At 47.8% G+C, this 22,284-nt stretch overlaps 16 non-coding genes and 3 pseudogenes across 16 annotated transcripts; all 19 read right to left on the bottom strand.

The window, feature by feature from the left end:
• LOC144538659 (U5 spliceosomal RNA) lies at positions 1-53 on the bottom strand (annotated as a pseudogene).
• Positions 54-647: 594 nt separating this feature from the next.
• Positions 648-838, bottom strand: LOC144538647 (U2 spliceosomal RNA). The gene has a single exon (XR_013504433.1). It is a non-coding gene; the product is annotated as a U2 spliceosomal RNA (small nuclear RNA).
• Positions 839-1,005: 167 nt separating this feature from the next.
• LOC144538931 (U5 spliceosomal RNA) lies at positions 1,006-1,121 on the bottom strand. Its single transcript, XR_013504653.1, has one exon. It is a non-coding gene; the product is annotated as a U5 spliceosomal RNA (small nuclear RNA).
• A 583-nt stretch (positions 1,122-1,704) lies between these two features.
• Positions 1,705-1,895, bottom strand: LOC144539076 (U2 spliceosomal RNA). The gene has a single exon (XR_013504797.1). It is a non-coding gene; the product is annotated as a U2 spliceosomal RNA (small nuclear RNA).
• Positions 1,896-2,062: 167 nt separating this feature from the next.
• Positions 2,063-2,178, bottom strand: LOC144538930 (U5 spliceosomal RNA). Its single transcript, XR_013504652.1, has one exon. It is a non-coding gene; the product is annotated as a U5 spliceosomal RNA (small nuclear RNA).
• Positions 2,179-2,761: 583 nt separating this feature from the next.
• On the bottom strand, positions 2,762-2,943 carry LOC144538829 (U2 spliceosomal RNA). Its single transcript, XR_013504613.1, has one exon. It is a non-coding gene; the product is annotated as a U2 spliceosomal RNA (small nuclear RNA).
• A 167-nt stretch (positions 2,944-3,110) lies between these two features.
• On the bottom strand, positions 3,111-3,226 carry LOC144538929 (U5 spliceosomal RNA). Its single transcript, XR_013504651.1, has one exon. It is a non-coding gene; the product is annotated as a U5 spliceosomal RNA (small nuclear RNA).
• Positions 3,227-3,809: 583 nt separating this feature from the next.
• On the bottom strand, positions 3,810-4,000 carry LOC144538964 (U2 spliceosomal RNA). The gene has a single exon (XR_013504686.1). It is a non-coding gene; the product is annotated as a U2 spliceosomal RNA (small nuclear RNA).
• Positions 4,001-4,167: 167 nt separating this feature from the next.
• On the bottom strand, positions 4,168-4,283 carry LOC144538928 (U5 spliceosomal RNA). Its single transcript, XR_013504650.1, has one exon. It is a non-coding gene; the product is annotated as a U5 spliceosomal RNA (small nuclear RNA).
• A 583-nt stretch (positions 4,284-4,866) lies between these two features.
• Positions 4,867-5,057, bottom strand: LOC144538591 (U2 spliceosomal RNA). The gene has a single exon (XR_013504377.1). It is a non-coding gene; the product is annotated as a U2 spliceosomal RNA (small nuclear RNA).
• Positions 5,058-5,224: 167 nt separating this feature from the next.
• On the bottom strand, positions 5,225-5,340 carry LOC144538927 (U5 spliceosomal RNA). The gene has a single exon (XR_013504649.1). It is a non-coding gene; the product is annotated as a U5 spliceosomal RNA (small nuclear RNA).
• A 583-nt stretch (positions 5,341-5,923) lies between these two features.
• LOC144538873 (U2 spliceosomal RNA) lies at positions 5,924-6,114 on the bottom strand. The gene has a single exon (XR_013504634.1). It is a non-coding gene; the product is annotated as a U2 spliceosomal RNA (small nuclear RNA).
• A 167-nt stretch (positions 6,115-6,281) lies between these two features.
• On the bottom strand, positions 6,282-6,397 carry LOC144538926 (U5 spliceosomal RNA). Its single transcript, XR_013504648.1, has one exon. It is a non-coding gene; the product is annotated as a U5 spliceosomal RNA (small nuclear RNA).
• Positions 6,398-6,980: 583 nt separating this feature from the next.
• Positions 6,981-7,161, bottom strand: LOC144538830 (U2 spliceosomal RNA; annotated as a pseudogene).
• Positions 7,162-9,384: 2,223 nt separating this feature from the next.
• Positions 9,385-9,480, bottom strand: LOC144538891 (U2 spliceosomal RNA; annotated as a pseudogene).
• Positions 9,481-9,647: 167 nt separating this feature from the next.
• LOC144538924 (U5 spliceosomal RNA) lies at positions 9,648-9,763 on the bottom strand. The gene has a single exon (XR_013504646.1). It is a non-coding gene; the product is annotated as a U5 spliceosomal RNA (small nuclear RNA).
• Positions 9,764-10,346: 583 nt separating this feature from the next.
• LOC144538764 (U2 spliceosomal RNA) lies at positions 10,347-10,537 on the bottom strand. The gene has a single exon (XR_013504548.1). It is a non-coding gene; the product is annotated as a U2 spliceosomal RNA (small nuclear RNA).
• A 167-nt stretch (positions 10,538-10,704) lies between these two features.
• LOC144538923 (U5 spliceosomal RNA) lies at positions 10,705-10,820 on the bottom strand. The gene has a single exon (XR_013504645.1). It is a non-coding gene; the product is annotated as a U5 spliceosomal RNA (small nuclear RNA).
• Positions 10,821-20,312: 9,492 nt separating this feature from the next.
• Positions 20,313-20,502, bottom strand: LOC144538861 (U2 spliceosomal RNA). The gene has a single exon (XR_013504631.1). It is a non-coding gene; the product is annotated as a U2 spliceosomal RNA (small nuclear RNA).
• Between the last annotated feature and the right edge of the window lie 1,782 nt (positions 20,503-22,284).

Below are 22,284 nucleotides of genomic sequence, written 5' to 3'. Positions count from 1 at the left end.
CTCTCCACGGAAGTCTTTAGTAAAAGGCGAAAGACTTATGCGTTATGAAGAGAAACCAGAGTAAGCACAGCCTCCGGCCACAAGAGCAGCCAAAGACCCTAGTCGTCTCGGTCAACAGCTTCACGGTGCTCCCCGTTTGGCTAGCTGCATAGCAAAGTACAGGCCACGCCTTTGCTGGCACTCCACCCCGCCTTCTCAGGAGCTTAATCCAATCCGATGACCCGGAAACTCATGCGTAGCCATTGCGCGCAGGCTCCTAGAGCCACTGCAATGACTGGTCAATCCCCCGTGCTCAAAATCACTGGTCTTGTTGTGTTAAAGTGCGCAAAGCTTGAGGGGAACAGGCCGCGCTTGTTTGTACAGCATGTCTACCCGTCGGGGCAATTGAACCCTTGTCCCCTGCGCAACAAGTAGGAAGATTGGCCACTGTACTAAGCAGGAGCACACTCTTTCACACCCTGAATAAGCTACCGGTGAGAATAGATTAGCTAAGGCAAACGGGGAGAAAACGCAGCACAGGCTGCTTTGACCAATTTCGAGGCGCACAAAAGCGCCGTCCACTTTGTTCTTGGTCTTTCGGTCAAATTAGGTATGACTTGCAGACTGGCTTTCCATGTTTTCAAACGTTGCTTTTCCACAGAGTGAGAGAAGGGTGCACCGTTCCCAGCGGCACTGCAATACCGGGTCGATGCGTGGAGCGAACGGAGCAAGCCCCTTTTTCAACTCCTGGTTCTAAAAATCCGTTTAATATGTTGTCCCCTTATAGAGGACGTATCAGATATTAAACTGATAAGAACAGATACTACACTTGATCTTAGCCAAAAGGCCGAGAAGCGATAACCCCTGGCCGTTGGCAGCACAAGGCCGCCCCTCCGGTCCGGTCCGTCCTCGTCGGGGTGTCACAGTATTTTGCCATAACAACTGCTGGTGCTTAGCACCTCCGCCCACGGAGTCTCTGGTGTACTTGTTGACCTAGTTTTCTATTTCCTTGCACAACGGTACAGGGCTCAGCCAAAGTGCTAAGCCCGCCAAAAATACCTTTAACTCTTTGGTGTTACTCTCCACGGAAGTCTTTAGTAAAAGGCGAAAGACTTATGCGTTATGAAGAGAAACCAGAGTAAGCACAGCCTCCGGCCACAAGAGCAGCCAAAGACCCTAGTCGTCTCGGTCAACAGCTTCACGGTGCTCCCCGTTTGGCTAGCTGCATAGCAAAGTACAGGCCACGCCTTTGCTGGCACTCCACCCCGCCTTCTCAGGAGCTTAATCCAATCCGATGACCCGGAAACTCATGCGTAGCCATTGCGCGCAGGCTCCTAGAGCCACTGCAATGACTGGTCAATCCCCCGTGCTCAAAATCACTGGTCTTGTTGTGTTAAAGTGCGCAAAGCTTGAGGGGAACAGGCCGCGCTTGTTTGTACAGCATGTCTACCCGTCGGGGCAATTGAACCCTTGTCCCCTGCGCAACAAGTAGGAAGATTGGCCACTGTACTAAGCAGGAGCACACTCTTTCACACCCTGAATAAGCTACCGGTGAGAATAGATTAGCTAAGGCAAACGGGGAGAAAACGCAGCACAGGCTGCTTTGACCAATTTCGAGGCGCACAAAAGCGCCGTCCACTTTGTTCTTGGTCTTTCGGTCAAATTAGGTATGACTTGCAGACTGGCTTTCCATGTTTTCAAACGTTGCTTTTCCACAGAGTGAGAGAAGGGTGCACCGTTCCCAGCGGCACTGCAATACCGGGTCGATGCGTGGAGCGAACGGAGCAAGCCCCTTTTTCAACTCCTGGTTCTAAAAATCCGTTTAATATGTTGTCCCCTTATAGAGGACGTATCAGATATTAAACTGATAAGAACAGATACTACACTTGATCTTAGCCAAAAGGCCGAGAAGCGATAACCCCTGGCCGTTGGCAGCACAAGGCCGCCCCTCCGGTCCGGTCCGTCCTCGTCGGGGTGTCACAGTATTTTGCCATAACAACTGCTGGTGCTTAGCACCTCCGCCCACGGAGTCTCTGGTGTACTTGTTGACCTAGTTTTCTATTTCCTTGCACAACGGTACAGGGCTCAGCCAAAGTGCTAAGCCCGCCAAAAATACCTTTAACTCTTTGGTGTTACTCTCCACGGAAGTCTTTAGTAAAAGGCGAAAGACTTATGCGTTATGAAGAGAAACCAGAGTAAGTACAGCCTCCGGCCACAAGAGCAGCCAAAGACCCTAGTCGTCTCGGTCAACAGCTTCACGGTGCTCCCCGTTTGGCTAGCTGCATAGCAAAGTACAGGCCACGCCTTTGCTGGCACTCCACCCCGCCTTCTCAGGAGCTTAATCCAATCCGATGACCCGGAAACTCATGCGTAGCCATTGCGCGCAGGCTCCTAGAGCCACTGCAATGACTGGTCAATCCCCCGTGCTCAAAATCACTGGTCTTGTTGTGTTAAAGTGCGCAAAGCTTGAGGGGAACAGGCCGCGCTTGTTTGTACAGCATGTCTACCCGTCGGGGCAATTGAACCCTTGTCCCCTGCGCAACAAGTAGGAAGATTGGCCACTGTACTAAGCAGGAGCACACTCTTTCACACCCTGAATAAGCTACCGGTGAGAATAGATTAGCTAAGGCAAACGGGGAGAAAACGCAGCACAGGCTGCTTTGACCAATTTCGAGGCGCACAAAAGCGCCGTCCACTTTGTTCTTGGTCTTTCGGTCAAATTAGGTATGACTTGCAGACTGGCTTTCCATGTTTTCAAACGTTGCTTTTCCACAGAGTGAGAGAAGGGTGCACCGTTCCCAGCGGCACTGCAATACCGGGTCGATGCGTGGAGCGAGCCCCTTTTTCAACTCCTGGTTCTAAAAATCCGTTTAATATGTTGTCCCCTTATAGAGGACGTATCAGATATTAAACTGATAAGAACAGATACTACACTTGATCTTAGCCAAAAGGCCGAGAAGCGATAACCCCTGGCCGTTGGCAGCACAAGGCCGCCCCTCCGGTCCGGTCCGTCCTCGTCGGGGTGTCACAGTATTTTGCCATAACAACTGCTGGTGCTTAGCACCTCCGCCCACGGAGTCTCTGGTGTACTTGTTGACCTAGTTTTCTATTTCCTTGCACAACGGTACAGGGCTCAGCCAAAGTGCTAAGCCCGCCAAAAATACCTTTAACTCTTTGGTGTTACTCTCCACGGAAGTCTTTAGTAAAAGGCGAAAGACTTATGCGTTATGAAGAGAAACCAGAGTAAGCACAGCCTCCGGCCACAAGAGCAGCCAAAGACCCTAGTCGTCTCGGTCAACAGCTTCACGGTGCTCCCCGTTTGGCTAGCTGCATAGCAAAGTACAGGCCACGCCTTTGCTGGCACTCCACCCCGCCTTCTCAGGAGCTTAATCCAATCCGATGACCCGGAAACTCATGCGTAGCCATTGCGCGCAGGCTCCTAGAGCCACTGCAATGACTGGTCAATCCCCCGTGCTCAAAATCACTGGTCTTGTTGTGTTAAAGTGCGCAAAGCTTGAGGGGAACAGGCCGCGCTTGTTTGTACAGCATGTCTACCCGTCGGGGCAATTGAACCCTTGTCCCCTGCGCAACAAGTAGGAAGATTGGCCACTGTACTAAGCAGGAGCACACTCTTTCACACCCTGAATAAGCTACCGGTGAGAATAGATTAGCTAAGGCAAACGGGGAGAAAACGCAGCACAGGCTGCTTTGACCAATTTCGAGGCGCACAAAAGCGCCGTCCACTTTGTTCTTGGTCTTTCGGTCAAATTAGGTATGACTTGCAGACTGGCTTTCCATGTTTTCAAACGTTGCTTTTCCACAGAGTGAGAGAAGGGTGCACCGTTCCCAGCGGCACTGCAATACCGGGTCGATGCGTGGAGCGAACGGAGCAAGCCCCTTTTTCAACTCCTGGTTCTAAAAATCCGTTTAATATGTTGTCCCCTTATAGAGGACGTATCAGATATTAAACTGATAAGAACAGATACTACACTTGATCTTAGCCAAAAGGCCGAGAAGCGATAACCCCTGGCCGTTGGCAGCACAAGGCCGCCCCTCCGGTCCGGTCCGTCCTCGTCGGGGTGTCACAGTATTTTGCCATAACAACTGCTGGTGCTTAGCACCTCCGCCCACGGAGTCTCTGGTGTACTTGTTGACCTAGTTTTCTATTTCCTTGCACAACGGTACAGGGCTCAGCCAAAGTGCTAAGCCCGCCAAAAATACCTTTAACTCTTTGGTGTTACTCTCCACGGAAGTCTTTAGTAAAAGGCGAAAGACTTATGCGTTATGAAGAGAAACCAGAGTAAGCACAGCCTCCGGCCACAAGAGCAGCCAAAGACCCTAGTCGTCTCGGTCAACAGCTTCACGGTGCTCCCCGTTTGGCTAGCTGCATAGCAAAGTACAGGCCACGCCTTTGCTGGCACTCCACCCCGCCTTCTCAGGAGCTTAATCCAATCCGATGACCCGGAAACTCATGCGTAGCCATTGCGCGCAGGCTCCTAGAGCCACTGCAATGACTGGTCAATCCCCCGTGCTCAAAATCACTGGTCTTGTTGTGTTAAAGTGCGCAAAGCTTGAGGGGAACAGGCCGCGCTTGTTTGTACAGCATGTCTACCCGTCGGGGCAATTGAACCCTTGTCCCCTGCGCAACAAGTAGGAAGATTGGCCACTGTACTAAGCAGGAGCACACTCTTTCACACCCTGAATAAGCTACCGGTGAGAATAGATTAGCTAAGGCAAACGGGGAGAAAACGCAGCACAGGCTGCTTTGACCAATTTCGAGGCGCACAAAAGCGCCATCCACTTTGTTCTTGGTCTTTCGGTCAAATTAGGTATGACTTGCAGACTGGCTTTCCATGTTTTCAAACGTTGCTTTTCCACAGAGTGAGAGAAGGGTGCACCGTTCCCAGCGGCACTGCAATACTGGGTCGATGCGTGGAGCGAACGGAGCAAGCCCCTTTTTCAACTCCTGGTTCTAAAAATCCGTTTAATATGTTGTCCCCTTATAGAGGACGTATCAGATATTAAACTGATAAGAACAGATACTACACTTGATCTTAGCCAAAAGGCCGAGAAGCGATAACCCCTGGCCGTTGGCAGCACAAGGCCGCCCCTCCGGTCCGGTCCGTCCTCGTCGGGGTGTCACAGTATTTTGCCATAACAACTGCTGGTGCTTAGCACCTCCGCCCACGGAGTCTCTGGTGTACTTGTTGACCTAGTTTTCTATTTCCTTGCACAACGGTACAGGGCTCAGCCAAAGTGCTAAGCCCGCCAAAAATACCTTTAACTCTTTGGTGTTACTCTCCACGGAAGTCTTTAGTAAAAGGCGAAAGACTTATGCGTTATGAAGAGAAACCAGAGTAAGCACAGCCTCCGGCCACAAGAGCAGCCAAAGACCCTAGTCGTCTCGGTCAACAGCTTCACGGTGCTCCCCGTTTGGCTAGCTGCATAGCAAAGTACAGGCCACGCCTTTGCTGGCACTCCACCCCGCCTTCTCAGGAGCTTAATCCAATCCGATGACCCGGAAACTCATGCGTAGCCATTGCGCGCAGGCTCCTAGAGCCACTGCAATGACTGGTCAATCCCCCGTGCTCAAAATCACTGGTCTTGTTGTGTTAAAGTGCGCAAAGCTTGAGGGGAACAGGCCGCGCTTGTTTGTACAGCATGTCTACCCGTCGGGGCAATTGAACCCTTGTCCCCTGCGCAACAAGTAGGAAGATTGGCCACTGTACTAAGCAGGAGCACACTCTTTCACACCCTGAATAAGCTACCGGTGAGAATAGATTAGCTAAGGCAAACGGGGAGAAAACGCAGCACAGGCTGCTTTGACCAATTTCGAGGCGCACAAAAGCGCCGTCCACTTTGTTCTTGGTCTTTCGGTCAAATTAGGTATGACTTGCAGACTGGCTTTCCATGTTTTCAAACGTTGCTTTTCCACAGAGTGAGAGAAGGGTGCACCGTTCCCAGCGGCACTGCAATACCGGGTCGATGCGTGGAGCGAACGGAGCAAGCCCCTTTTTCAACTCCTGGTTCTAAAAATCCGTTTAATATGTTGTCCCCTTATAGAGGACGTATCAGATATTAAACTGATAAGAACAGATACTACACTTGATCTTAGCCAAAAGGCCGAGAAGCGATAACCCCTGGCCGTTGGCAGCACAAGGCCGCCCCTCCGGTCCGGTCCGTCCTCGTCGGGGTGTCACAGTATTTTGCCATAACAACTGCTGGTGCTTAGCACCTCCGCCCACGGAGTCTCTGGTGTACTTGTTGACCTAGTTTTCTATTTCCTTGCACAACGGTACAGGGCTCAGCCAAAGTGCTAAGCCCGCCAAAAATACCTTTAACTCTTTGGTGTTACTCTCCACGGAAGTCTTTAGTAAAAGGCGAAAGACTTATGCGTTATGAAGAGAAACCAGAGTAAGCACAGCCTCCGGCCACAAGAGCAGCCAAAGACCCTAGTCGTCTCGGTCAACAGCTTCACGGTGCTCCCCGTTTGGCTAGCTGCATAGCAAAGTACAGGCCACGCCTTTGCTGGCACTCCACCCCGCCTTCTCAGGAGCTTAATCCAATCCGATGACCCGGAAACTCATGCGTAGCCATTGCGCGCAGGCTCCTAGAGCCACTGCAATGACTGGTCAATCCCCCGTGCTCAAAATCACTGGTCTTGTTGTGTTAAAGTGCGCAAAGCTTGAGGGGAACAGGCCGCGCTTGTTTGTACAGCATGTCTACCCGTCGGGGCAATTGAACCCTTGTCCCCTGCGCAACAAGTAGGAAGATTGGCCACTGTACTAAGCAGGAGCACACTCTTTCACACCCTGAATAAGCTACCGGTGAGAATAGATTAGCTAAGGCAAACGGGGAGAAAACGCAGCACAGGCTGCTTTGACCAATTTCGAGGCGCACAAAAGCGCCGTCCACTTTGTTCTTGGTCTTTCGGTCAAATTAGGTATGACTTGCAGACTGGCTTTCCATGTTTTCAAACGTTGCTTTTCCACAGAGTGAGAGAAGGGTGCACCGTTCCCAGCGGCACTGCAATACCGGGTCGATGCGTGGAGCGAACGGAGCAAGCCCCTTTTTCAACTCCTGGTTCTAAAAATCCGTTTAATATGTTGTCCCCTTATAGAGGACGTATCAGATATTAAACTGATAAGAACAGATTTTTTTCTTTCTTTCGAAAAAATTTATTGACACTTTTTTCATAAAGTCGTACACTGTTTACAATCATAAAATCCTTCACAAACACACATCTTTTCAAAATACAACAAACAAATAAATATGAATACTCTGTAAAAACACGTTCCTTTGTTTAAAACAATAAAAGCAATTGTTTTAAAGTGGATTACAGATAAGATAACGTTGTATTAAAAGTTGTGGAAAATAAATAAATAAATGAATAAATAAATAATTGTCTCTGTGTATATCAGTGTACATTCGTTGTGCAGGGGCGGGATGAGTCCCTAACAAGGATCAACTCATCCCGCTCTCCCGAACAGCTTTGGGTCTCTCGGAACCTGTTCCTGGTGCTCAGAGGGGACCCTCTCCCTTCTGCTCCTTCCCACCTGCCACACCCGGAGAGCCAGGCCGCCGCTGCCTTGACCCTTTATTTGTGTGGCTCCGGCTCCCACGTCCGAATGGGCACAGAGGCGATTCTTCTTTGTGGCTGCGTCCTAGGCCTGCCGCCTGCAGCGACGGCTGCTTGCACCGCCGCTGTGGCCATCTGGATCGCAGCCACGGGGGGGATCTGCATGTGCTTCCTTACCAGCAGGTTTCTGGAGGTCCATATGGCGTCTTTGATGGCGGCCAGGGTGAGCCACTGTTTGGCAAAGTCTGCTGGTAATGTTTGTTCCTGGCCCACCCCGTACAGCACTAGCTGTGCTGTCAGGACCTCCCCTGCTGGTAAGTACGGGAATTTTAGGGAGCCGGCCATTGCCCACTGGTCTACAGCAGCGCTGCACTCCCAGAGCAGATGCCTCACCGACTCAGGTGCGCCACACCCCGGTCGGGGGCAAGTTGAGAGCGTTGACATGCCCCGGGAGTGCATTACGGACCTGACTGGGAGGATCTCATGAGCCACCATCCACGACAGGTCCCGGAGTCTGTTCGGGAGGGCGGGATGGTTTACGTTGCGCCAAACTGTTGAGGACTCACCTATTGTGAGCCCGCGCACTGGATACATTGATTCCCGCTCCTGCACAACAGAGAGAAGAGAGCGATGGTGGGTTAAAATAGACAGCTCCTCTTGCTCTAGTTTAAAATGCTTTAAGAATTTCCGGATAAAAGCGTAGGCCGGTGGCAGATTAAAAGACACAGGTACTCTAAGATCAATGGGTAAAACTTTTAGGTGTCTGAGGTAGGACCCCATCCAGAATCGTGCCATTGCTGTCGTTTTGTCATCTCTGGATGGGGCTGTGGCGTAGGTGATGTGCAGGGTGCTGTATCGGCTTCCTAAAAACTGGTGTAGGTCCGGGACTCCCTTTCCTCCTTTCTCTTTCGGCTTTTTCATCACCTCTCTCCTCAGCCTCTCCCACTTGGACCCCCACAGGAAATAAAAGATGGCGCGTTCCAGATCTAAAAGCACTCTTCGTGGTGGGATAAAAACAGAACTGATTAATAAAAGCAAAGGTAAAATCACTGCTTTAATGATTAAAACCTTTCCTTCCATTGTCAGTCTTCTAAGTCCCCAGTACCCTAGTCTCTGTCTAACTTTCCCTACCACGTCTGGCCAGTTTCCTTTTCCTCCCCCCTCCCTGTCAAATTTAACCCCCAGTATTTTTTGGTCAGTCTGGGTCACAGTCAAGGGGAGTCCTGTCGTCTCGGTCGCTGTCCACGGTCCGTAAGTTTGGGCTTGAGTCTTATCTCGGTTAAGCTTTGACCCAGAGGCCTGTCCGAACCAGTCAGTCAAGTCCAGTGTCCTGTTGACAGATAAAAGGTCAGTACATAAAATGTTAAAATCGTCCATATATATTGCACATTTGGTGGTCAATCCCCCGCTCCCCGGGATTGCCACCCCATTGATTCTTTGGTCCCTTCTCAAGATCTGTGCCAACGGCTCTATACAGGTCACGTAGAGGAGGGCTGATAACGGACAACCCTGACGGACACCGCAGTGTATGTTAACTGCTTTTGTTAGATGCCCATTAACAACAAATCTGCTGGTAATGTCCCGGTACAGCAATCCCACCCAAGCTATAAACCTTTCTGGAAACCCCATTTTTTGCAGTACCTGGAAAAGGTACTGGTGCGAGATCCGATCAAAGGCTTTCTCAAAATCTAAATTTAGGACTACTAGCCGGATGTTTCTGTCTCTCGCATAACAGATGGTGTCTCGGATCAGTACGAGGCTGTCGGTGATCTTCCTCCCCGGGATGGCACAGGCTTGATCCGGGTGAATCACCTCCTCTAAAACCAGGGACATACGAGCAGATAAAAGTTTACTAAAAAGTTTGCAGTCACTGATAAGAACAGATACTACACTTGATCTTAGCCAAAAGGCCGAGAAGCGATAACCCCTGGCCGTTGGCAGCACAAGGCCGCCCCTCCGGTCCGGTCCGTCCTCGTCGGGGTGTCACAGTATTTTGCCATAACAACTGCTGGTGCTTAGCACCTCCGCCCACGGAGTCTCTGGTGTACTTGTTGACCTAGTTTTCTATTTCCTTGCACAACGGTACAGGGCTCAGCCAAAGTGCTAAGCCCGCCAAAAATACCTTTAACTCTTTGGTGTTACTCTCCACGGAAGTCTTTAGTAAAAGGCGAAAGACTTATGCGTTATGAAGAGAAACCAGAGTAAGCACAGCCTCCGGCCACAAGAGCAGCCAAAGACCCTAGTCGTCTCGGTCAACAGCTTCACGGTGCTCCCCGTTTGGCTAGCTGCATAGCAAAGTACAGGCCACGCCTTTGCTGGCACTCCACCCCGCCTTCTCAGGAGCTTAATCCAATCCGATGACCCGGAAACTCATGCGTAGCCATTGCGCGCAGGCTCCTAGAGCCACTGCAATGACTGGTCAATCCCCCGTGCTCAAAATCACTGGTCTTGTTGTGTTAAAGTGCGCAAAGCTTGAGGGGAACAGGCCGCGCTTGTTTGTACAGCATGTCTACCCGTCGGGGCAATTGAACCCTTGTCCCCTGCGCAACAAGTAGGAAGATTGGCCACTGTACTAAGCAGGAGCACACTCTTTCACACCCTGAATAAGCTACCGGTGAGAATAGATTAGCTAAGGCAAACGGGGAGAAAACGCAGCACAGGCTGCTTTGACCAATTTCGAGGCGCACAAAAGCGCCGTCCACTTTGTTCTTGGTCTTTCGGTCAAATTAGGTATGACTTGCAGACTGGCTTTCCATGTTTTCAAACGTTGCTTTTCCACAGAGTGAGAGAAGGGTGCACCGTTCCCAGCGGCACTGCAATACCGGGTCGATGCGTGGAGCGAACGGAGCAAGCCCCTTTTTCAACTCCTGGTTCTAAAAATCCGTTTAATATGTTGTCCCCTTATAGAGGACGTATCAGATATTAAACTGATAAGAACAGATACTACACTTGATCTTAGCCAAAAGGCCGAGAAGCGATAACCCCTGGCCGTTGGCAGCACAAGGCCGCCCCTCCGGTCCGGTCCGTCCTCGTCGGGGTGTCACAGTATTTTGCCATAACAACTGCTGGTGCTTAGCACCTCCGCCCACGGAGTCTCTGGTGTACTTGTTGACCTAGTTTTCTATTTCCTTGCACAACGGTACAGGGCTCAGCCAAAGTGCTAAGCCCGCCAAAAATACCTTTAACTCTTTGGTGTTACTCTCCACGGAAGTCTTTAGTAAAAGGCGAAAGACTTATGCGTTATGAAGAGAAACCAGAGTAAGCACAGCCTCCGGCCACAAGAGCAGCCAAAGACCCTAGTCGTCTCGGTCAACAGCTTCACGGTGCTCCCCGTTTGGCTAGCTGCATAGCAAAGTACAGGCCACGCCTTTGCTGGCACTCCACCCCGCCTTCTCAGGAGCTTAATCCAATCCGATGACCCGGAAACTCATGCGTAGCCATTGCGCGCAGGCTCCTAGAGCCACTGCAATGACTGGTCAATCCCCCGTGCTCAAAATCACTGGTCTTGTTGTGTTAAAGTGCGCAAAGCTTGAGGGGAACAGGCCGCGCTTGTTTGTGTAACCCTTCCATCAACGGCTCATGTTATGTGTACTATTTTTCCTACAATACTACACCAATATGCACTGGATGAAAATGATAGAAGAGACATTCCATTGAAATAAACATGTCTAGGAGAAATTATGATCCTCTTCAAAGGTGCATAAAAGACCTGGATATACCTTCCCAAGATATATATATGTAATAGTTCAACCTCAGCAATCTAGATGGATAAAAGGTTAGAAACAGGTAAAAACACACAATTAGAGAATGAGTCAAATAACTCTTCAGCAGGATATCACTTTTAGTTGGTTATGTATTAGGGGAATATGCAAAAAAATAAATCAAACAGGTCGCATATACACATCCAGTGTTTCCCCTTCTTTCAAACCCCAAAAAATAAAAGTTACACAAGTCAAACAATACACAACATTTCAAAATAGATTTTACAGGATTAGGCTTGTTCAATTGAACCTGGGTGCACCCTTAATGATAGTTTTATGCAAGCTTGCAGCAGTGTGTTGGCGCGCGCAATCGTTGGAGCTCATAAAACAAAATGGACGGAGTGGCGAAACTGTCCTCCACTGAAACACAGCTTACTCACAGTACCGGAATCACTTCCCTGTTGCTGATCAAATCCAACGCTGGTGCAGAAACACACCGGAATCTCACACCTCAAGGAAACGTCCACCGGAGAATCCACAGTTCACTCCCGAATCCGCTGCACGTTGTCCTCACGGCAACTCTTCATCAGAAGGGCACGACGATCAACACGCCATGCAGACTTCTCCTGAACTCTGTAGACAGTCTCACATGCAAGGACAATCTTCAAACAATGAGCAACGACTGGTTTCATGGACCCAACAACGCAATAACTTCACTAAACATTGTAAAATAAAAACCGACAGCTCTCTGACATCTCGTCTTTCTTTTTTTTCTTCTCCAACATGGCGCATTCCCCAAAAGTTTTTCTAGCTTCCTATTGGCTAAGAACTTAACAAGCATCGCTATTGGTTAGAATTAGCTCAGGTAACCATAACAACGGGTCAGACCTAAATTCCAAGAAATAGAAATGACCAAGAGTAATGTAGGAACTCAACACTTTGTTTAGAATGTTCACAACCCTTAAAATGTACTATGCAGACAATATAAGAAAATACCTAATGCATTACATGACATTACATAAAATGGTACACACGTACTGATGACAGTAATAAATGTAAGATGCAATACACTGCATTAAACCCAAATACTCACAGCAAAAGGCTGTAATGTAAATAAAAAAATAACAATACATGGTTATAAACCCAGAGTGTTAACCAGGGTATTACACTCTCCCCCCACCAAAATAGGCATGTCCTCATGACTAGTAGGCCTACACTGTTAAAACAACACAAGGCATATGAAATGTGTCTCAACGTTGGTATTAGCCTATATGAACGTAACAAAACACCTCACTATCATTAGGGAGTTAAACAGTTAGGCTACATGACCTCCTATCCATTTGTAAATGGTGGTAACATATCTCACTACAGGAATAGAAACTACCTTAGGAACTCCAGGTGTATCATAAGTCAGTCTAGTAGGAGCTCTCTTTACTCTCTGAGAGTGTCTTTTCTCATGTTGAGTTTCTCCAGGTTCATTCTCACTTAAGAGTTCTTCGTCAGTATCCATTTTTTCCTGGTACTGAGTCTCTTGCACATCCTCTTGTGTACAGGGAGGTCTCCTTTCTTGTGTCTCAGTAGCCCCTTCCACTCTTCCAGTATCCTTTGTCTCTTGACTAGACTCTCCTTCCCCTTTATCAGATTCTGTTTCCTCTTCAATATCTGATATCACTTCTGGCTGTTCAGTGGTCGTGTTCCACACAATATCTAAGTCTAAACTAAAGGGTTCTGACATCTCTTCAGCAGTTCGTTCTTTAGTGTTTCTATCAGGTAGGTCATACCACACTCCCATTTCTTCATCTTCAGAATCAATACATTCATTAGTTTCAAAACTGGCATGTGATTTCTCGTTTTCTTTTCCTGATTTCTCATCATTTTGAGTAGTACTATTTCCAGTCTTGTCTGACTCTGTCTTATTTTTCTCCTTTCCTCTCTTTCTTTTTCTTCTCAGGGCTCTTGTATTTGGAGTAGGTTCTATGTCAGGCACCGTCTCCAGGCGTACGCTCTGTCCAAGAGGTAAGAGATGATTCCGATGGAGAGTTTTGATGGGGCCACTTCCATCTTTGGGTTTCAGTCTGAACACAGGTAGGTTCGGCATTTGACTTACAACAATATAGGGCGTAGGTGCCCAACGGTCAGCCAGCTTATGTTTTCCTTTTAGTCCCAAGTTTCTTATGAAAACGCTGTCGCCAGGCATAAGTCGGGAGTAGCAGATCTTCTGGTCATATCTCCGCTTATTGCCTTTGTTTTGCTTGCCAGCCGTGGATTCTGCAAGTTCATATGCTGCCTGTAACTCCTTCCTCATGTCAGACACATACTTGAGGTAAGTTTTCTGTGGTGTGCCATCACTGGATGTTCCGAAACACAGATCCACCGGCAATCTTGCTTCACGTCCAAACATAAGGTAGTAAGGCGAATAACCAGTGGCTTCATTTGGAGTGCAATTGTAAGAGTGGACAAGGTGTCCAATGTGTTGACTCCACTTGTTCTTTCTATTTGGATCCAGTGTTCCCAGCATATCCAATAAGGTCCTGTTAAATCTTTCAGGCTGAGGATCTCCCTGAGGATGATATGGTGTAGTCCTTGACTTTTCGACCCCAAGCATGTTCAACAGTTCATGAATAAGGCGACTCTCAAAGTCTCTCCCTTGATCACTATGCATTCTCTTTGGCAGCCCATAGTGGAGAAAATACTTCTCCCACAACACTTTCGCCACTGTGGAAGCTCTCTGATCCTTTGTTGGAAAGGCTTGAGCATAACGGGTGTAGTGATCAGTAATGACCAAGACGTTTGCTGTATTGCTTGAATCTGGTTCAATGGACAGAAAATCCATACAGACAAGGTCTAAGGGTCCATCACTTTGCATATGAGACAGTGGAGCAACTCTCTTGGGTAGAGTCTTTCTCTGGATACAACGCACACAGGATTTGCAATACTCCTCAACCTCTGGCTTCATGCGTGGCCAGTAGAACCTGTCTTTGACTAAGCCATAGGTCTTGTCAAATCCCAGATGACCTGAGTCATCATGCAGCGATTTCATCACCATCTTCCTGTACTTTTCTGGCAGGACCAACTGGGAGCGGCAGGGTTTTCTGGGCGGATGGGTGATTCGGTATAAGACTCCTTGTTTAATCTTTAACTTGCCCCTCTCTTTCATGAGCAAAGGACCAGCAGGATGCCTTGTCTTGATAACACTTGTGATATTACCATTCCTGAGAGCTGACCACACTTCGCCAATGCAGGGATCCTCCTGTTGAGCTTCTGACAGTTCAGTGGAACTCAATATAGGTAGGTGCTGGACATTCACGGTTGAAAGGTTGCAGTAGGCTTGAGGAATAGCATGCATAGAACCTCCCAAGTGGTCAATCGCTCTACCATGACATGGATTTCTCGGTCTGATCACAGTAGACATCTGGCACATTGCTCTCACACCTGCTGCAGGAATATCTTTCCACTCCTGTTCCTTTTTAGGTTTGTGGTGCGGCCGACGAGATAGAGCATCTGCATCGATGTTCTGGTTCCCTGGCCTGTACTTGAGACTGAAGTCATAAGTGGACAACGCAGCAAGCCAACGGTGGCCCGTAGCATCCAGCTTGGCGGACGTCAACACGTATGTCAACGGGTTGTTGTCTGTCCTCACCTCAAACTTTGCTCCGTACAAGTAGTCATGTAGTTTGTCCACCACTGCCCACTTTAATGCCAAGAATTCCAGTTTATGGGCGGGGTAGTTGTACTCAGATGGGGTAAGGCTTCGACTAATGAAGGCAACTGGTCTTAGCCCTTCACCTTGGTCTTGATACAACACGCCACCCAAACCCTCTCGGCTAGCATCCACATGTAAAACATATGGCAGCTGTGGGTTTGCAAACACCAGCACAGGGGCTTTAATGAGGCTTTGCTTCAGGGTCTCAAAGGCCACTTCACATTTCTCATCCCACCTGGAACCAAAGGGCTCTGAGAGTTTGAAATATTCTTTGTCCTGTTTTGCTTTAGGCTTTTTCCCTTTCCTACCTGGTGGAAGGTAGCCAGTCAACAGTTGGTTTAAGGGGTAGGCCACTTTAGAATAGTCCCTCACGAAGCGACGATAGTATCCACAGAACCCAAGGAACGACCGCAAAGCAGTCACTGTATCTGGTCGGGGCCATGTGGCAACAGCTTCAGTCTTTGTTGGGTCTGTGGCCACTCCATCTTGGGATACGACATGTCCCACATAGGTCACTGACGGTTGACAAAACTGACACTTGTCCAGTGAGAGTTTGAGGCCTTCGTCTTCCAAGCGGTCGAGAACTTTCAACAACCTTTCCTCATGTTCTTCAAGCGTTGCTCCGAACACAATGAGATCATCCAGGTACACCAGTACCTCCAGCAGATTCATATCTCCAACGGTTTGTTCCATGATTCGCTGAAAAGTCGCCGGTGCTCCTGAAACTCCTTGTGGCATCCTTTCAAATTGATAGAATCCAACCGGACAGATGAAAGCCGTTTTTTCTTGGTCTGACTCATTCATGGGCACTTGATAGTAGCCGCTCCTGAGATCCAATACACTGAACCACTTGCTCCCATTCAAGCAGGCCAATGCATCCTCAATCCGTGGAACCGTGTATTGATCTGGGATAGTGCGTCTGTTTAATGTCCTGAAGTCCACACACATCCTTATCTTCCCATTTTTCTTTCTCACCACCACTATAGGTGAGGCATAGGGACTTCTGGACTCTGTGATGACCCCAGCTTCCTTCAGCTTTGACAAGTGCTGTCTCACTGCCTCCACATCAGCGGGTGCCAGGCGACGAGACCTCTCACGAAAAGGTTTGTCATCTGTGACTCTGATAGTGTGTTTAGTGCTCTTACTGCATCCCACATCAAATTCATGAGTAGAGAAAACTTCTTTGCGTACCATCATCTTTTGAACTAACCTTTCCTTCCACTCCTTCGGGACTGGTGAATCACCAAAGTTGAATGAGGTTGGTGTTAGGTTTTCTGCTGAATCAGGTGTGGACTCTTTCTCCACAGGAGGCGATGACACCACATCAACAGGAAACAGGTGAGCAATCTGCATTCCTCTTTTCAGTGTGACTTCTTTTGCTGACATATTTCTGACTATCACAGTGATTCTTTTAGACATCACGACTGTAGATGTCTGCAACTCTGGTCTCACCAGGAGCTCATCTGGAAACTGTGATGTTTCAGCAGGATCATCAGGTGAGTCTACGAGAACAGCATGAGTGCTTGGCATTCCAGGGAACTTTGGCACACCAGTGACTCTGGCTACTCCTCCAGGACATAAGGTAACAGGTTTGGTTTGTGAGAACCACACAGTTCCTCTCTTGTGGCTATCAACATCAGGTGGGAGTTCTGGCAGCTCGCCAAAAGCCTTTTTAAAAGCAGGATGAACGTGGTTTGCACTCAAAAAGTTCTCACCTCCCTTTTCCTTGCAGCTCCTCAGAAGTCGTCTCACTGTAGGTGTGTTTGTACCAACGAGTATGCAGGCTTCACCCTTTACAACTGGGTCGGGACAGACCAACACAAGTGCATCAATGGTCTCAGCTACTCCTACATCAGCTTCCAAGAACTCCAGCTTCAGTGACAAATAGCCATCATACGGGTAATCAGCAGGACTAAGGCCCCATATCTCTAAGAGACTGATAGGTGTCAATGGCAGATGTGTCAAGTATTTGTCGTAAAAGGATCTGTAAAGTATGGTAACCTGGGAACCAGTATCGAGTATGGCTTTAGCATAAATGCCTTCAATCTGTATAGGTACAGCAGAACTTGGCCCCACTAAGCCTTCAGGTATAGTGTCTTTCACTCTCTCGTTTGTGTTGCTGCACTTGGTGGAACGTGTTTTCACTACAGGGACGCCAGGCCGTTCCACTACTGAGCCCCCCTGTAGTTTCCCGACTTCTTTGTCAGTTTGATGAGACGCTTGTTTACCTTCTTGAGGTTTTCCTCCCCTTCACATTCTCGCTTAAAATGTCCATCCTCTCCACATCTATAGCAAAAGATTCCAGATCTATTATCTTCATTGGTAGCCCCCTGTGAGGTGTCACTCCTCTTGTATTTAGTCTTTGCAGGGGGTTCAGACTTTTGACATTGTATGTCAGGCCGTGCTGCAACTGTAGCAGATTTAAGACAAGTCATTTCAGCTTTCATAACACTGATTTCCCTTTTAAGCTGTTCCATTTCAAGGTTAACATTACTCTCAGGAGTAGGAACAGAAACAGGAGTCACAGCTTTAGACATCACTGCAGTCTTGGCAGCACTTCTACTTTGAAGCATATCCTCTTCCTCCCTGATCTCTCTCAGCAGCTCAGTGAATGTAGGTGGCTCTCGCAACTTGTGTGTCATGCGAATGCGAAGGGCAATCATGTCCTGGGACAGCGCACCTCTCACAATCTGTTCAATGCGAAGCCGATTCATCTCAGACAATTCAATCCCTCCTTTCCTGAACACACAATGTAGCAGTTTATCCAGTCTAAGCAGGTAGGTAGACAGCTTTTCCCCTTCACATTGATGGGTGTTTCTTAATCTGACCATCAGATCAGATGCACTTTCAGTAGTTCCAAAAGCTGTTTCCAGAGCTTGCATATAGTCATATGAGGTAGCAATGGAGTTCTGTGCTTTAAGAAACCTCACTATATCAGCAGCCGGACCTTTCAGACTTTCAACTATTCTTTGCTTCTTTATATTGTCATTGCATTGCCATTCCTCTAACAAGTGCATTGTCTGCTCAGCCCAGGCATCATACTCCTCTTCCCCACTGGGGGTAGGCTTCACACCAGAAAACATGCGGAGCTTTCGGTAACTTTGACTCTCAGCAGGCACATTGTGACATTTGTCCACCAGAGAACTAATGGCACTGATTAACTCAGTATTCACATCAAGAGGTGAAGGACTTAACATGCCTTTAACATCTGCAATAGTCTTCCCTTCATTCCTCAGAAACGACAGCAACTTAGCCTGAAACTCTTCTTCCTCCACAACAGCAGAGATTGTGTGAACTGGCCAGAGAGCAGTCTCTCCAGGAAGCCCTACTCTATCAGGTAAGATATGCTTAGTAATGTCAGTGGATGTTTGGATCAACACAAACTGCTTTTTAGTAGCTGCATCTATGCAACGATCAACTACCACGACCCTTCCAAAAGCTTTGACAAGACTCAAGGCCTTAAGCAGAATATCATCTGTGACATCACTGGCAACATCACTCAGCACAACAGCATTATCATTAGCTACCTGCTTCCTTTTACACCAAGCTTCAATCTCGACAGCATCCATTTTGCACATTCAGAACAGCAGAAAAAAACTAAACAGTAGATGCACACTGACAACAAGTACCAATGAGAGACTTAGCATGCAAGCTTAGCAGTAGGCTATAACATCAACAGGCACTCAAAACTCATAAATTCCAGCAAAGCAACAAAAACCTAAATCCCGGACGAGCCCCCAAAAATGTAACCCTTCCATCAACGGCTCATGTTATGTGTACTATTGTTCCTACAATACTACACCAATATGCACTGGATGAAAATGATAGAAGAGACATTCCATTGAAATAAACATGTCTAGGAGAAATTATGATCCTCTTCAAAGGTGCATAAAAGACCTGGATATACCTTCCCAAGATATATATATGTAATAGTTCAACCTCAGCAATCTAGATGGATAAAAGGTTAGAAACAGGTAAAAACACACAATTAGAGAATGAGTCAAATAACTCTTCAGCAGGATATCACTTTTAGTTGGTTATGTATTAGGGGAATATGCAAAAAAATAAATCAAACAGGTCGCATATACACATCCAGTGTTTCCCCTTCTTTCAAACCCCAAAAAATAAAAGTTACACAAGTCAAACAATACACAACATTTCAAAATAGATTTTACAGGCTTAGGCTTGTTCAATTGAACCTGGGTGCACCCTTAATGATAGTTTTATGCAAGCTTGCAGCAGTGTGTTGGCGCGCGCAATCGTTGGAGCTCATAAAACAAAATGGACGGAGTGGCGAAACTGTCCTCCACTGAAACACAGCTTACTCACAGTACCGGAATCACTTCCCTGTTGCTGATCAAATCCAACGCTGGTGCAGAAACACACCGGAATCTCACACCTCAAGGAAACGTCCACCGGAGAATCCACAGTTCACTCCCGAATCCGCTGCACGTTGTCCTCACGGCAACTCTTCATCAGAAGGGCACGACGATCAACACGCCATGCAGACTTCTCCTGAACTCTGTAGACAGTCTCACATGCAAGGACAATCTTCAAACAATGAGCAACGACTGGTTTCATGGACCCAACAACGCAATAACTTCACTAAACATTGTAAAATAAAAACCGACAGCTCTCTGACATCTCGTCTTTCTTTTTTTTCTTCTCCAACATGGCGCATTCCCCAAAAGTTTTTCTAGCTTCCTATTGGCTAAGAACTTAACAAGCATCGCTATTGGTTAGAATTAGCTCAGGTAACCATAACAACGGGTCAGACCTAAATTCCAAGAAATAGAAATGACCAAGAGTAATGTAGGAACTCAACACTTTGTTTAGAATGTTCACAACCCTTAAAATGTACTATGCAGACAATATAAGAAAATACCTAATGCATTACATGACATTACATAAAATGGTACACACGTACTGATGACAGTAATAAATGTAAGATGCAATACACTGCATTAAACCCAAATACTCACAGCAAAAGGCTGTAATGTAAATAAAAAAATAACAATACATGGTTATAAACCCAGAGTGTTAACCAGGGTATTACATTTGTACAGCATGTCTACCCGTCGGGGCAATTGAACCCTTGTCCCCTGCGCAACAAGTAGGAAGATTGGCCACTGTACTAAGCAGGAGCACACTCTTTCACACCCTGAATAAGCTACCGGTGAGAATAGATTAGCTAAGGCAAACGGGGAGAAAACGCAGCACAGGCTGCTTTGACCAATTTCGAGGCGCACAAAAGCGCCGTCCACTTTGTTCTTGGTCTTTCGGTCAAATTAGGTATGACTTGCAGACTGGCTTTCCATGTTTTCAAACGTTGCTTTTCCACAGAGTGAGAGAAGGGTGCACCGTTCCCAGCGGCACTGCAATACCGGGTCGATGCGTGGAGCGAACGGAGCAAGCCCCTTTTTCAACTCCTGGTTCTAAAAATCCGTTTAATATGTTGTCCCCTTATAGAGGACGTATCAGATATTAAACTGATAAGAACAGATTTTTTTTTTTTTTTTTTTTCTTTCGAAAAAATTTATTGACACTTTTTTCATAAAGTCGTACACTGTTTACAATCATAAAATCCTTCACAAACACACATCTTTTCAAAATACAACAAACAAATAAATATGAATACTCTGTAAAACCACGTTCCTTTGTTTAAAACAATAAAAGCAATTGTTTTAAAGTGGATTACAGATAAGATAACGTTGTATTAAAAGTTGTGGAAAATAAATAAATAAATGAATAAATAAATAATTGTCTCTGTGTATATCAGTGTACATTCGTTGTGCAGGGGCGGGATGAGTCCCTAACAAGGATCAACTCATCCCGCTCTCCCGAACAGCTTTGGGTCTCTCGGAACCTGTTCCTGGTGCTCAGAGGGGACCCTCTCCCTTCTGCTCCTTCCCACCTGCCACACCCGGAGAGCCAGGCCGCCGCTGCCTTGACCCTTTATTTGTGTGGCTCCGGCTCCCACGTCCGAATGGGCACAGAGGCGATTCTTCTTTGTGGCTGCGTCCTAGGCCTGCCGCCTGCAGCGACGGCTGCTTGCACCGCCGCTGTGGCCATCTGGATCGCAGCCACGGGGGGGATCTGCATGTGCTTCCTTACCAGCAGGTTTCTGGAGGTCCATATGGCGTCTTTGATGGCGGCCAGGGTGAGCCACTGTTTGGCAAAGTCTGCTGGTAATGTTTGTTCCTGGCCCACCCCGTACAGCACTAGCTGTGCTGTCAGGACCTCCCCTGCTGGTAAGTACGGGAATTTTAGGGAGCCGGCCATTGCCCACTGGTCTACAGCAGCGCTGCACTCCCAGAGCAGATGCCTCACCGACTCAGGCGCGCCACACCCCGGTCGGGGGCAAGTTGAGAGCGTTGACATGCCCCGGGAGTGCATTACGGACCTGACTGGGAGGATCTCATGAGCCACCATCCACGACAGGTCCCGGAGTCTGTTCGGGAGGGCGGGATGGTTTACGTTGCGCCAAACTGTTGAGGACTCACCTATTGTGAGCCCGCGCACTGGATACATTGATTCCCGCTCCTGCACAACAGAGAGAAGAGAGCGATGGTGGGTTAAAATAGACAGCTCCTCTTGCTCTAGTTTAAAATGCTTTAAGAATTTCCGGATAAAAGCGTAGGCCGGTGGCAGATTAAAAGACACAGGTACTCTAAGATCAATGGGTAAAACTTTTAGGTGTCTGAGGTAGGACCCCATCCAGAATCGTGCCATTGCTGTCGTTTTGTCATCTCTGGATGGGGCTGTGGCGTAGGTGATGTGCAGGGTGCTGTATCGGCTTCCTAAAAACTGGTGTAGGTCCGGGACTCCCTTTCCTCCTTTCTCTTTCGGCTTTTTCATCACCTCTCTCCTCAGCCTCTCCCACTTGGACCCCCACAGGAAATAAAAGATGGCGCGTTCCAGATCTAAAAGCACTCTTCGTGGTGGGATAAAAACAGAACTGATTAATAAAAGCAAAGGTAAAATCACTGCTTTAATGATTAAAACCTTTCCTTCCATTGTCAGTCTTCTAAGTCCCCAGTACCCTAGTCTCTGTCTAACTTTCCCTACCACGTCTGGCCAGTTTCCTTTTCCTCCCCCCTCCCTGTCAAATTTAACCCCCAGTATTTTTTGGTCAGTCTGGGTCACAGTCAAGGGGAGTCCTGTCGTCTCGGTCGCTGTCCACGGTCCGTAAGTTTGGGCTTGAGTCTTATCTCGGTTAAGCTTTGACCCAGAGGCCTGTCCGAACCAGTCAGTCAAGTCCAGTGTCCTGTTGACAGATAAAAGGTCAGTACATAAAATGTTAAAATCGTCCATATATATTG

The sequence above is a fragment of the Centroberyx gerrardi genome, chromosome 4 (assembly GCF_048128805.1).
Source record: "Centroberyx gerrardi isolate f3 chromosome 4, fCenGer3.hap1.cur.20231027, whole genome shotgun sequence".
Taxonomy (NCBI): domain Eukaryota; kingdom Metazoa; phylum Chordata; class Actinopteri; order Beryciformes; family Berycidae; genus Centroberyx; species Centroberyx gerrardi.
Note: the sequence above shows the minus strand (reverse complement) of the source record. Positions and strands in the feature narration are given on the sequence as shown.